This window comes from Triticum urartu, chromosome 1, assembly GCF_003073215.2.
Source record: "Triticum urartu cultivar G1812 chromosome 1, Tu2.1, whole genome shotgun sequence".
Taxonomy (NCBI): domain Eukaryota; kingdom Viridiplantae; phylum Streptophyta; class Magnoliopsida; order Poales; family Poaceae; genus Triticum; species Triticum urartu.
The window spans coordinates 334,149,554-334,162,036 of NC_053022.1; the positions used below are offsets into that span (position 1 = coordinate 334,149,554).

Consider the following 12,483-nt stretch of genomic DNA (forward strand, 5'->3'; position numbering starts at 1 on the left):
TTCTAGGACACTTCATGACTGTCTAAAAAAAGATTCATTCCAGTAGTCAGATGCTCAAATTGAGGCCTTCACAACATTGAAGAATTGTCTGGTCACTGCCATTACCTACTTCTGCTTGGACTGACATCTCCCTGGATTTCTTTGAGGGTCTTCCCAAATCATTGGGCAAAGAAGTCATATTGTTGGTGGTGGACAGGTTCACTAAATATTCTCATTTCATTCCCCTTGCTCACCCTTATACGGTACAATCAGTCTCTCATGCTTTCATGGATAATGTTTTTAAGTGGAATGGATTGCCAAAGTCAATAGTCTCTGATAGAAACTGGATATTCACAAGTAACATGTGGCAGGCCTTCTTCAAAGCACTGCAAGTGAAATTGAGGTTTAGCTCTGCCTATCACCCACAATCAGATGGCCAGACAGAACGTGTGAATCAGTGTGTCGAAAATTACTTGCGTTGCATGGTTTTTCAGAAACCAAGGAAGTGGGCTAGTTTGGATCAAGCAAATGCCACTTGGGAGGATGCCGACTTCATCAAAGGTCTCTTTCCGGAGTTCTGTACAGCTCCTATTCGTGGTTGGTGCCCTAATTCCAACACTTAACAGTGCTTTGGGGGAGGTATTGTCATATCTGAAGATTACTGTACCTAACTCTCGATTGAATTCAGAGTGCTGCCTTTACTTCATCTGCTGTGAACGGAGCCAAGAGGCTTGCGTTCATTTCTTCAGTTACTCGCTTGTTTACTTTCCCCAGTAGCCCAGGGTCAGGAGCTAGGACTTCTGAGGTGAACAGTCCCTCAAAGTAACAATGTATCAGAGATGCTAACTGGTCATTACCTTCGATCCTGTTGCCGTTTGAGTCATTCAGAAACTTTATTATGTTCTTCTTTTTTCTCCGTTGCAAAATGATGTGATGAAAGAAGCTCGTATTTCGGTCTCCATGGCGGAGCCAATTAGCCCTTCCTCTTTGCAGCCATTAATCCGAGTGCAAACTCTCTCAATTAAGTGTTGGAAGCAGTCGCTCCTGTCCACTCCTACCAGGGAGGGGAGCCCCAAGTATTTGTCAGTGAGCGATTCGGTGACAATATTCAGCGGGTTGCATACCTCTTGTCTGTCCCCCCTATCTGTCTAAGGGTCCTTGGTAAAACTCTCTTCATTGAAGGCAGTACGTGGGTATCCATCTTATCTATGGTCTGCGGGTCATCCACATGACCAAAACAAAGGGTACGAAAGCAGTGAAACCGATATATCTGTTGAAGGCGATCCCACCGGTCCTATTTATTAAGTTGCAATGGCGAGTATCTTTGGACCCCAAAGAGTTGTATAAGTTGGAAAATGGAGATTTGCCTGTGGCATTGGCCGTTGGGCAGCTAGCTATTGCATTTGAAGGCTCCACAGAAAGAACCCATAGGTACTATTACGACAGGTGGCTTCGAATCCAGTTTGTTAGTCGTTTGCATCTCGGTTAACAAAAATAAGCTTGAATCCCTCCATTAGTAGATCAATCAGCTAAAGTTGTTAAAACAATGCCCCGGTAAAAAGGTAGCATAAGGTCGTTCTTTCTTACTCGAAGTTGCACTCAGGTGCTGCCGTTTTAGAGCTAGGCGATATTCTCTGTGTAAACCAGTATCGTATTTGTTCGATATGGACCATTCTATAAGTATAGTCATTTCAGTCTTCCTCAAAGGATCTCCGATCTATTGTGCAACCTTCCCTTCGAAACCCACCCCACACGAATACTTCTACCCCTTATCACAGCTCCAATGCCCACAGGCATCTGTCTCTAGCACAAATCTTTTACTAAAATCAGGGAGAACCAACACAGGGGCCTCAATTAAAGCTTGCTTGAGAACATCAAAGGATTGCTTTGGCTTGTCCACACAAATGGTACTCCTTTCTTTAACAAGTTTGTGAGAGGTCTCCTAATTATGTATATACAAGATGAGTCACATCTTGACCGGAGCCATGCGGAGCACAAAAAGTGAAGAGAAAGGATTTGTTCACCACTTTAAGCCAAAAGATAGAAATGAAAGCTGTTCCCATAGAACGAGATTAGATCCCGCAAGTGAGCTATTTATACCGAAGCTTACAAGAAGCAAAGTTGAAACGGGAGCTTTCCCACCACGGCATCCAACTCTTCTCTTCCGTAAGCAAAGGGGCTTTCAACGAGATAGGGAGCTGTACAATTTCACCCGTGGGTGGGGCTGGCTCACAATACAACAATTATTGCTACTGATTCCAGATAGAATGTTGATACCGGTGGAAAAGCACTTCTTTCTATGTATAGGGCAGTGAACTAAAAAAGTGTCCTTTCTTGATACATAACATTGTATAAGTCAACCCAAGTCACTTCTTCATCTCCGGGAATCCGGTAAGGTACTTTTGGAACACCAATGGGCATATTACATTAATATTACTATATTATAGTAAGAAAACTACACTTCAATATATAAACATAAGAATTGAGAGAAAGAAAGAACCTGAGAAGAGCTTAGTTGGAACTCTTTACCGGGATCATAGGGGCTATGATCCCCTCTCTCTGTCTCAGTCCCAGCCAACGGCATAGCAACACCTACCCTTCCTTCTGATGCAGCCTTCCTGGATCCATAATTTGGCTTCCTCGTTTATTGATTGCTTGCAATCGCCACAACACCATTGAGTGAGCGTCATAGAATCCTCAAGGCGTGAAGTAGAAGTTCTTCGAACCTTGATTGTGTGTGTTCATGCCCACTCTAATAGAGCATTTGGCCCTGTGAGCTTTGACTACGAAAGCTACCTATGTCAATCAGTATAGCCACTAGAGGGATTGGAACAGGTATATTCCTTCTCAGACAGTACTTTAAGACAAACACGGTTCACAAGGTGGATTTTCTATCTATTAGTTGACTATGGAGCTTCCTCATCCCGACCTATCTATATGTGAAAAGCTCTCCGCCAGAATCTTCGTAGTAGTAAGTCGTGGGTTACAAGCTGTCCCTTCCTCAAACCACCCCGCAATAGATATAGGGTTTACCAACCTCAGGCATGGACATAGACACCAGATCATTTTGATCGAGGGCCCATTTTTGGAAGAAATAGGATAGAGACCAGACGTAGTCCAATCAGAAGGTCGTGCTTTAGAGAAAGACTTGTGTTCTATAGGAACAACTGCCTATGTTCACCCGGCTGCCCTGCCTGTCGCAGAACCGCTGTGAAGCATCCATTCTATTCAATTAGAAATAGCATCTATAACTAGTAGTAGACGGTTGCTTCGAGGTCTCACAGGTCCTGCTTAAGCGAAAATGTAGTTGTGGAAGTAGTCTTGCCCACTTTGCCTTACGCTCATAGAGATCTATAAGTATCCCTCTTGTCTAAGCAGGTAAGTACGCTCAGCCCAGTACTAAACTTTAGCATTAAAGCCAGAGTCCTTTTCATGAATGTTCAGGAAGAAGAGAATCCCTAAGTGAGAATTGAATGCCATCCTATTTCCTAAAGAAAGAGATTTCCAATATACGTGAATCACGAAAGAACCAATGCTGTAACTTGCTTCATCCGGCATTATAAGTAATCAATGAGATTTTCTTCCTCGAGAACAAAAAGCTACACAAGGAGAGCCTTGTTTACTGATATGTTACTAAAAGACCAGAGGTGATGGCCTCTGAATTGCAGGGTATGGAAAGTGGGTGTTAATCAACAAGATTATCTACATTTGCGGAAACCACTACTGGAATAAAGTTAGATCTTTATTTCATTTCAAGGAAAAGTTTCAGGGTTTAGCCACCACTCAGACAGTAGTGACAAATCAAACTAACTCTAGACGAAAGTGCACGGAGGATCTGTGATTCCTCCTACCTTATGAGCCCTTACGAAATGCCATTTTGAATGATGGACAAATCATGGGTGTCGGCGGTCTAGTCAGAGCATTTTGGAGTGCCTGAGCGGGCAAAGTAGGTTGACCCGTCCCGAGGGGGGGGGACAAACGGGCAATTGAACACCATAGGGCACAAACGAATCGCCAGTAACGACCTGTATATATCAGGCAAGAGGTGCTACTCCGACCCAGAATCCTGCATGATGGTTGGTCACCTTACCAATAATCTTCTTAATGTTGGACAAAATGAGGATCATTGACTTAAATTGGAATTGATACCTAGACTACTTGGTTCTAGCTTGCCACCCCAGAAGGCAATGTATACACAAGTATAGACTATAGGTAACACTGTAGGGTACAGCCTTGGGTAGTCTTAGGGTTTTCCAAGATATGATATGATCGGGTTATTTATTAGAATTGGAAATAGCTAGACGAATAAGTAGGCTTTAAAAGGACGAATAAAGTAGGCCTTCTAACTCAAAGTACTCCAGCTTAAGGAATTTCCGCTATTCTGTTCCGGGAAAACACTTGTTTTTTCACATTTTTCCTTCGTTGTTCTTTCCTGGATTTTTTGTTGATGATTCTTCCCCTTAAAAAAGCTTTTCCCTATAAAAAATATGTGGCCCTTTTCTTTCCCGAAAAGGCATTCATTGTTCGTTCTGTGCCAGGAACCAGATTTGAACTGGTGGCACGAGGATTTTCAATCCTCTGCTCTACCAACTGAGCTATCCTGACTATTTATTGTGCATCATCCTAGTAGAGTACTTGTATCTATGTCAATTAAAGGGACTAAAAAAGAAAAAAAGTATTCTCAAATTGGACTTAGTAAATATCAGGATAATGATATGGATTGTGAATGACTTACTTAATAATAGGGATTACTTGCCTATACTATAATATGTTCATTTGTATGAATGGGATAAGATCCAAAGAAGTCAGTTCGGATCCGTTTGTGAAAGAGTAGAATAAGAAAGATAGTGAATCTTGTTTGAACCATTAATGAAAAATAGAGGTTGGTACAATAGTTAGGAAGTAAAATGGGCTTTTTATTGGGGATAGAGGGACTTGACTTGAACCCTCACGATTTAGAAAGTCGACGGATTTTCCTCTTACTAGAAATTTCATTGTGGTCGGTAACGTTGGTGAATTAACAGAAACGGAAAGAGAGGGATTCGAACCCTCGGTAAACAAAAGCCTACATAGCAGTTCCAATGCTACGCCTTGAACCACTCGGCCATCTCTCCTACATAATCTTATTATTGACCAGAAACTGAGTGAATAGCGAGTTTTCGTATCACTAAAGTACAGGTACAACCGATCACAGGTTCCATAGGGAGTTTGACTTCCTTTCCAATTTCATATTTCTCAACAACAACTTCTCTCATCCCCACGGATCTATTCAAAATTCTGGAATCGTCCCATGTTTCTATTTCGATTGTATGGCGTGGCGTATACACGTTATGCAAACAGAACGTATGGTTACTTTACTCTATTTTCTCATGGCTTGTTAAACCTTTCTTTTTTCTTTTTGGATCATAACCAAATAAAAACTTCTCGAGTTATCAGAATCCATAGTCAAATTCAGTCCTTGGTTATTCAAGTTAGATGAAATAGTAATAGTTTGGCTCACATTGGTATACTACGAAATCCAATCTGATTCAAATATTGAATATCTCTCCTTGTCGGGACAATTTAAGCAGAATAAAATATCTATTATCGATTTTTTAGAATCGAATTAGTCTGTATTTTTGCTATTTCATACTGTATAATTCCTTTGTTTATGGGATCATTTTCCCCGAGGGTTTCCAATCAATGGGGGCGTAGTATAGGTAGTTAGAGAGTGTAGGCTCCCCTAGCTTGAATTCTTTTTACCCATTCTTTGAGAGTGATAGGTTTGATTTTTCTGTACCATAATAGAAGAGCTCAGAAGAAAGACCTAATTATATAAAAACACGACCATTCAAGCTAAAGATCAGAGGATCCGTAATAGGACTCTCATAGACTTGCCGGGAAATAGAAAATTTGGAATCGGCTTTTCTTTTGCGCTAAAAAAAACTTGAGGCCTTTTCCCTTATTATATGGCATATCCATACTTTAATAACCTAGTGCCTGATCGGTTGAAAGCAATATTTACTGTCAGATAGAGAGATGCTGATAGGAAAAAGGATGGTATTTACTTATTCTCAAGAATATATAGAAAGGGAAAAGCTTAATAGCCACTATTGATCCCCTGAACAGAGCACATGATTCGGGATCAGGTGCGATGTGAAGAGGTAGCCTAGCCTTTTATGAGAGTCAATTGGGAAGTGGAAAGGCAAAACCATTAGTTTAAGTTCCCGTCTTTAGTCCTCTGTGAAGTTCAGTCAACCGTTTGAGTTAATTTGGAGTAAATAGTAAGACTTCGTATCGCACCATTCATAATGTTGCATCTCAATACTTGGCATCTTTTTCCCACTGCTGGCTCAAAAATTCGCCTTGGTTTCACTGTAATTCGTTTATTTCGTTCATTAATTCATTCTGATAGCTACGCAGAGGTCTTTCCTTACGACTCCCGTGCTTAATACGAAAAGCGGTTCTTGTGTGAAAAGTGCCAACTGACTATCTCCTTATTTTCTGATTGTTCTTCCGATAGGAATATTCCCTTGATCAACTAACCTGGCCCAAGCATAACAATAGTGCATTTCCCCTTGATGGTACGATTTACATATCTTCTACCTCTGCTACTTATGTTCAGGAAGGTTAGTTTAGGCACTCCATCCCAGAGGCTGCATCAGCTTATCTTTCTAGAAATCCCAGCTATAAGCTAGATCGGTATAAATAGGGCATTAAGCAGCAATAACAGAGATAGCATCCATGAGTTTTTTAATCCATCCTTTAGCATCGCCTGACTCGGACAAGGTGTTTCCTTCCTTCGCAATACCCGGCCAAGGCAATGTAGCTATCCCAATAAGATATGAAAGCTGGGCCACACCTGAGCAAGGAACTTATACATAGAAGTAACAGTAAATGTGCAAGATTTGGACCACTGCCATTTCCTTAAACCATCAATCAACAAATTGAAATAGAGATATCGGTATCTTCCAATCTGCCACAAGGATCTAGTCGCCAGTATCTTTGCCTTCTTCCCAACTTATCCCAGCATTCCTTGTAAGCGTTTCTATCACTATTTCTCCCTTCGGTGGCCTTGAGGCGTCTCGATCAATCGGTGTATCCGCCACAGGACACACCTCCTTCTCTCAACCATCCGAACAAGAAGATTTAGCACTAACCCTCCTGCATCTTTCTTTCCGACCGAAGTACCGCTTTTCTTTGCACTACTTTCGAACCGTATCAGGAACAAGAGCTTATGTGTTGCTTTCTTTTTGCAGTACCCGCCCCCAGGGGTCATTACTTGATGAAGAGTGCTTCCCCTTTGAGCACCTTATCTTGGCCATCAATATAATTAATCCATCCTGCCTGTCTAGATATTGCTGTTAATACACATGTTGATTGTATGACTATGGCATAGTGAGTTCTGGCTCCTAGCTGACATACTGAATACAGCATCGAAGCGGGTCTATCTTATTCCGATGTAACGATTCCATTGAATATTGTGATAGCATCCTTGATTTCAGCTAGCTATTCTCAGTGATATGCTTGCTCCTCTTGGATTTCATTCCATGATAAGTATGTATTGGAAGTTGGAATGCCTAAAGTATTAGTGCATTAGGGTCCTCTTAAGCCTTGTTTCCTTCTTGATCTTACCTTTCCGTTGCTATCACTCGCTCTAGCCTCTCCTGGCCAGAGCTCCCTCTATCAACAACACCCTCACGCGATTGATTCCCTAGATAAGTATGGCTCATATAAGGTATCCTGATCATAGTAATTGTATCATATCTCCTTCTCCTATTGATCTTACCATCCCTCGAGTCCAAGTCTCGGGATGGCGCTTATTAAGGTCCTGTTTCCCCTTGACAGGATCTTCCAGTTCTGGTATCCCTGAAGAGCATTTCCTAGTATGTATTTACTAACCTTAAATGATAGGAGCCGTATTTAGATAGATATCCTATAAATCTATTGATTTTCATTAGCTTGTAAATTCCTTGTGTGAAATAACTCAGAAATTCATTGTGCTAAACTTGTATCTATGTAGTACTGTTTAATGTGGAAGAAGTGTTTTTGTTACTAACAACATAGAAACCATGATACCAGTGCATAAGCATGAAAAACGCACTTTGTGATCAGATTGATCAAGGTTGTAGTCATTCGAATTTACTACTTCGTTAAATGATGGTTGTTTAAACGTGTCTACCATAGTTTGTTTGGATAATGTCCTTAGTAATCAGGTATGTGACCTTCTTATAACCCACGACATCGGCATGATAGGTGTTAAATACATCCAGTGATGGTGGAGCTAAATCAGCAGGTTTTATATATGGATCCCAAGGTATATACTTATACCAGACAGTACAAAATAACCCTGCGTATACTAGAAAAGCAAAATAACCATACACATATGACTTAGAATTCTCATCATAAAATGGTATTACTACTTCAACCAACTTGTTTATGATTTCACGTTTCAAAAGGGATTTCAAACCAAGACCGCTATGTGAGAATCGCTGAATAACGTCAAAAGTATCCCTTAAGTAAATATTATCGATAAAAAACAAACCTAGCGAATCATTTATTTCTTTAAACTTATCAAATATATACATTTATATTGTCGCCAGCATACCTGAGCGTGGAACAAATATTTTATATATACATATTCCATAACTAGAGTTCCATAATTGTGAAAGGTGGTATATGGTCATACGCTAACTCCTATTTGAAAGTTGTGTGGCTCTCTAACAAACATGGAAAGCAAACCTATCCTCGGCATCCAACTGTTATAAAAGAATGGAAGCACAATTGTTGTTGGACCTATAAACCCTATTATTTTGGCAATAAAACCATTTAGACCTCTTTGATCTAAATTGTAAATGTTTTTCGATTTTTCACAAATCTATCAATAGGTGAATTCAAGTAGGAAGTCCAACCACTGTTGGAACTATCTCCACCGTTTGAACTACCACCACCCCATATAAAATGGTGGATTATACCATGATCGTTGTTCTTAGGTGCACTAGTTTTCACATTTGGATTTGTTCCATCATTAGTGGAACTAGAACCATCATTAGGGTTAGGGGAAGTAGAAGTAGATGCATCATTACTGCCACTAGATGCATCATTGTTGATAAGTTCTTTAGCTCCTTCCTCATCCGTTATATCTTTTTTCTTGGATTTCTTATTATTGTGGAGTTTTTTATCATCATCTTTTTCCCCGTCTCTATTGTATAATGAATTAAGTATCTTCTTAATGGATTGAAAGAATTTCTTCATGATAACAGTATTTTCTATTACTCTCTTATTGGTGGATTTCCTCCTCTTAATTTCGAAATTTACCCAGCCTTTTGAGTACTAGGATCTCCCCCTTATCCTAGCAGATCGGTACCCAGACCATATCCTTGGGCAGCTCGGATGTATCTATCTTTTCGTTCAGATCACATCATCTCGAGCGCGGAATCTTATTAGTGGATCAGAAGACTATGGTGACCCGTAGATCTTCAGATGTTGATTTGCAGAGCAGGGCCGGAATGCGGGGATTGCATTCTTCGAAAAGTATCATATCTTCTTTCCCTAGGGAGAAAGCAGAAACCAGAAACGAGTGGAGGTTCGATCTCTCACCCAAAGCAATTGGGGCTGGTGGAATCTTCCCCTATAGACTCTGAAAAATCATCGTGTACCTTTCCCCTATAGACTCCGAAAAAGCAGCGTGTACCTTTCCCTAAATCCTTCTCCCGTGCATGCTATTCTCGTGTTCCGTGATTAGAAAAGACCTGTTTCTTGTTTTCTTTGAGGTAATAAACGAGCTGTATCCCGCTTTGCCTATCTTGATGTGGAATCTATCATTGAGCACCCATGAATGCAGGTAGAAGGTGTTTTTTCTTAACTCTTTCCAGGCCTCAGCTTGATTGGACTTCGTCAGCTCTTATCGTTCAGCTTCCTCTCTCCTCTCTCATCTTGTCTCTCCGTAGACGGCGTTAAAAAGTAAACAGACTTAAAGCAAAGTAGGTTCGATCCTTGTGTTCTATTATATGAAGTAGAAGAAGAAAGAGCCGGGGGGATGGTCTTGGCACCCATGGGTTAATGGTGAAAGCGTTCAAGGAAATAGGGAATGGAATATTCAAATCGATCAGAAGTGCCATGCTTTATGTAATCAGGCTGAAGGCTAACATCTCGTGAGTAGGCCGAGCTAGGATAAGAATTCCAATCAAAAAAGAAGTATGAATTGGGCCCAAAATCACTACTTTACTACCAATGTCGCGTGTCGCGCCACCTAGTACGATAGACTTTTTGCGGGAAAAGAGCAGGTTTTGCCCCAACTTGGACCCAGGGAAACCAAAGAAGAGCTAGTTTCTCCCTATTTAGTTAGCGGTGGATGAGCTGATTTCTTTTCACTCCTGTTTCAGAGATACAAAACAAAAGTAAAGTGTAGAACGCAATGTTTGAGCTCCAGGCTTTTACGATTCTTCCGATTGACTTCTCTTCTCTGCTCCTAGCTCCGAATGCCAGTATGTAGAGAAGTGATGGAAAGGGTTGTGCTCTTTCATTTGAGAAACTTCCAACCAAAATAGGAATGTTAGAATAGAATATTTAGATACAGGTCCCTTATGAATACTGTACTGAGTAAGATTCATTGAAGAAATGCTTCTCTGAAGCAATAAGTTTGTGGCACAAGCATAGTCTTCTGCTAACCTAGCCTTTCCCATCTTTTTATTAAAACGAATGTAGCTAACGTGAACTAAAAGCAAGCTCCTGTTCGAGGAAGTAGAAATTGTTAGTTGTTGCTAGCTTGAACTGAGTTGTTCCTGTTGGTGCTAGGGTTGCCAAGGGAGTTGTAGCGAGATGCTGCTAATGCAGCTATTTCTGATGTCCGGACGATGCAGCGGAAGTGAAAAGAAAAAGATATGATGCTTAGACCGTTCAGACAGGGATGATGGATTTCTAGATATAGGGTTTATTTGAATGTCTGGCCAAATGCTTACTTTCTTTATGCTTGTCCTGCAAAGCTGGATCTATGGTTCGGTTGCTTTGAATGTCTGTTCCGCCTCTGACCCGGCCCTTACCTCTTTCTTGACTCGGTTTTTCGCAGGGGCATCGAATTCTTTGACAAAAGAAACGCCAGTTTCAAAAGGAATGGCACCGAAAGGTGTCAGATGATGATTGAACTGAACTATCTAAATCTGAAACCGCCGACCCGACTCGTGCTTTTTTGGACTCCACTTTTGCAGGATCCTGTGAGGCATCGAATTCTTTGGCAACTCTCTTCTTGCTAGTGTTGTACGCGTTTTATTCCTTCGCCCGACATGCTTTCGTGATAAAAGAATCATAGCAACATAGCGTGAGGTTCCATAGGTTGATGAGCCTGATCAGTCGTGTAAGCTATTTACTACAGCCGTCTTAGATGGCCCCAGGTATCCTCTTCAGCTTGATCTTTCCTTTGCTTCGATCGCCAACTTGCACTTCCTTATTCCACTATTGCGATATCTTTGTCCTAGACAAAGACCAAGAGCTGGTGCAGGTGAAAGAATAGCTTATGGGGCTGGAGTCAAAGGAGCTTTCATAGACATAGGAATCATAATAGAAAGAGCAGGCCTGCGAGCAGCGAGTGCCCTTTGTAAGTTGCGAGCCTGCCTTACCGCCCCCCCTTTCTTTTCTGAATTAGAAAGAAGGGGATGAATTAGAAAGAAAGAGATCAGGTTATTTATGATCGGAGAAAAGGAAGGGGCGTGGTTGATGTGTCACTGGGGAACCTGTAGGAAGGGGAGACGACCGGCCTCATTCACATCTGAAATCGACAACATGAACACAAACGAAATCGTCTGAATTTCGTATAGAAAGAAAAAAAGGAAACAAGTAAAAAAGCGTGGTCCCCGGGGATAGGTACTTCGTCCGGCGCGGTATCATTGCTGAGCGATCGCTCGCTATCTGGAAATGGAGTGTTAGTTTCAAATAGAGATTGTGTGGGTGTGAAGTGTATTGAAGATCGAGGTTTTTCTTCTTACTAACTTTGTCAAAGAGGCTAAAAAACAATAAATGACCAACGAAACTTCGAGTGAGTAGGATAAGGAGGAGTAGTCGGAGGATCTGAGAAGGGAATTAGAGAAAAAAGAGCAGCAGCTCAGTAATAACACCTAGGCTTTTGAATTAACTCTGCGATTTGGAAGACGGAGGAAATGAAAGTAGAAGAAGTTATCGAAACTCGGAACCACATGTTCAATCTTTTTTTAGCGGTTTCCCCAGAGATCTTTATCATTAATGCAACCTTCATTTTGCTCATTCATGGAGTTGTATTTAGTACCTCTAAGAAAGATGATTATCCACCGTTAGTTAGTAATATGGGTTGGCTTGGATTACTTAGTGTTGCGCGCCTAGGAGGGCAGCGCGCTTGGGATGCGGAGGAGCTATTATCGCCCAGCTCCCTAACCTAATGCGGCCGGACCGCAGGGAACCTTAGCATGGAGTGGGGCGTCCTAATCCTTTTGCCGCTGCAAGGCCGGCTAATCATACGCATCAGGAGCAAGGGAACTCCCCTGGTTCAGGAAGGCA

At 41.4% G+C, this 12,483-nt stretch overlaps 2 non-coding genes across 2 annotated transcripts; both read right to left on the reverse strand.

Moving 5' to 3' along the window:
* Nucleotides 1-4,511: 4,511 nt before the first annotated feature.
* TRNAF-GAA lies at nucleotides 4,512-4,584 on the reverse strand. Its single transcript has one exon. It is a non-coding gene; the product is annotated as a tRNA-Phe (tRNA).
* Nucleotides 4,585-5,006: 422 nt separating this feature from the next.
* TRNAS-GGA lies at nucleotides 5,007-5,093 on the reverse strand. The gene has a single exon. It is a non-coding gene; the product is annotated as a tRNA-Ser (tRNA).
* Nucleotides 5,094-12,483: the final 7,390 nt, after the last annotated feature.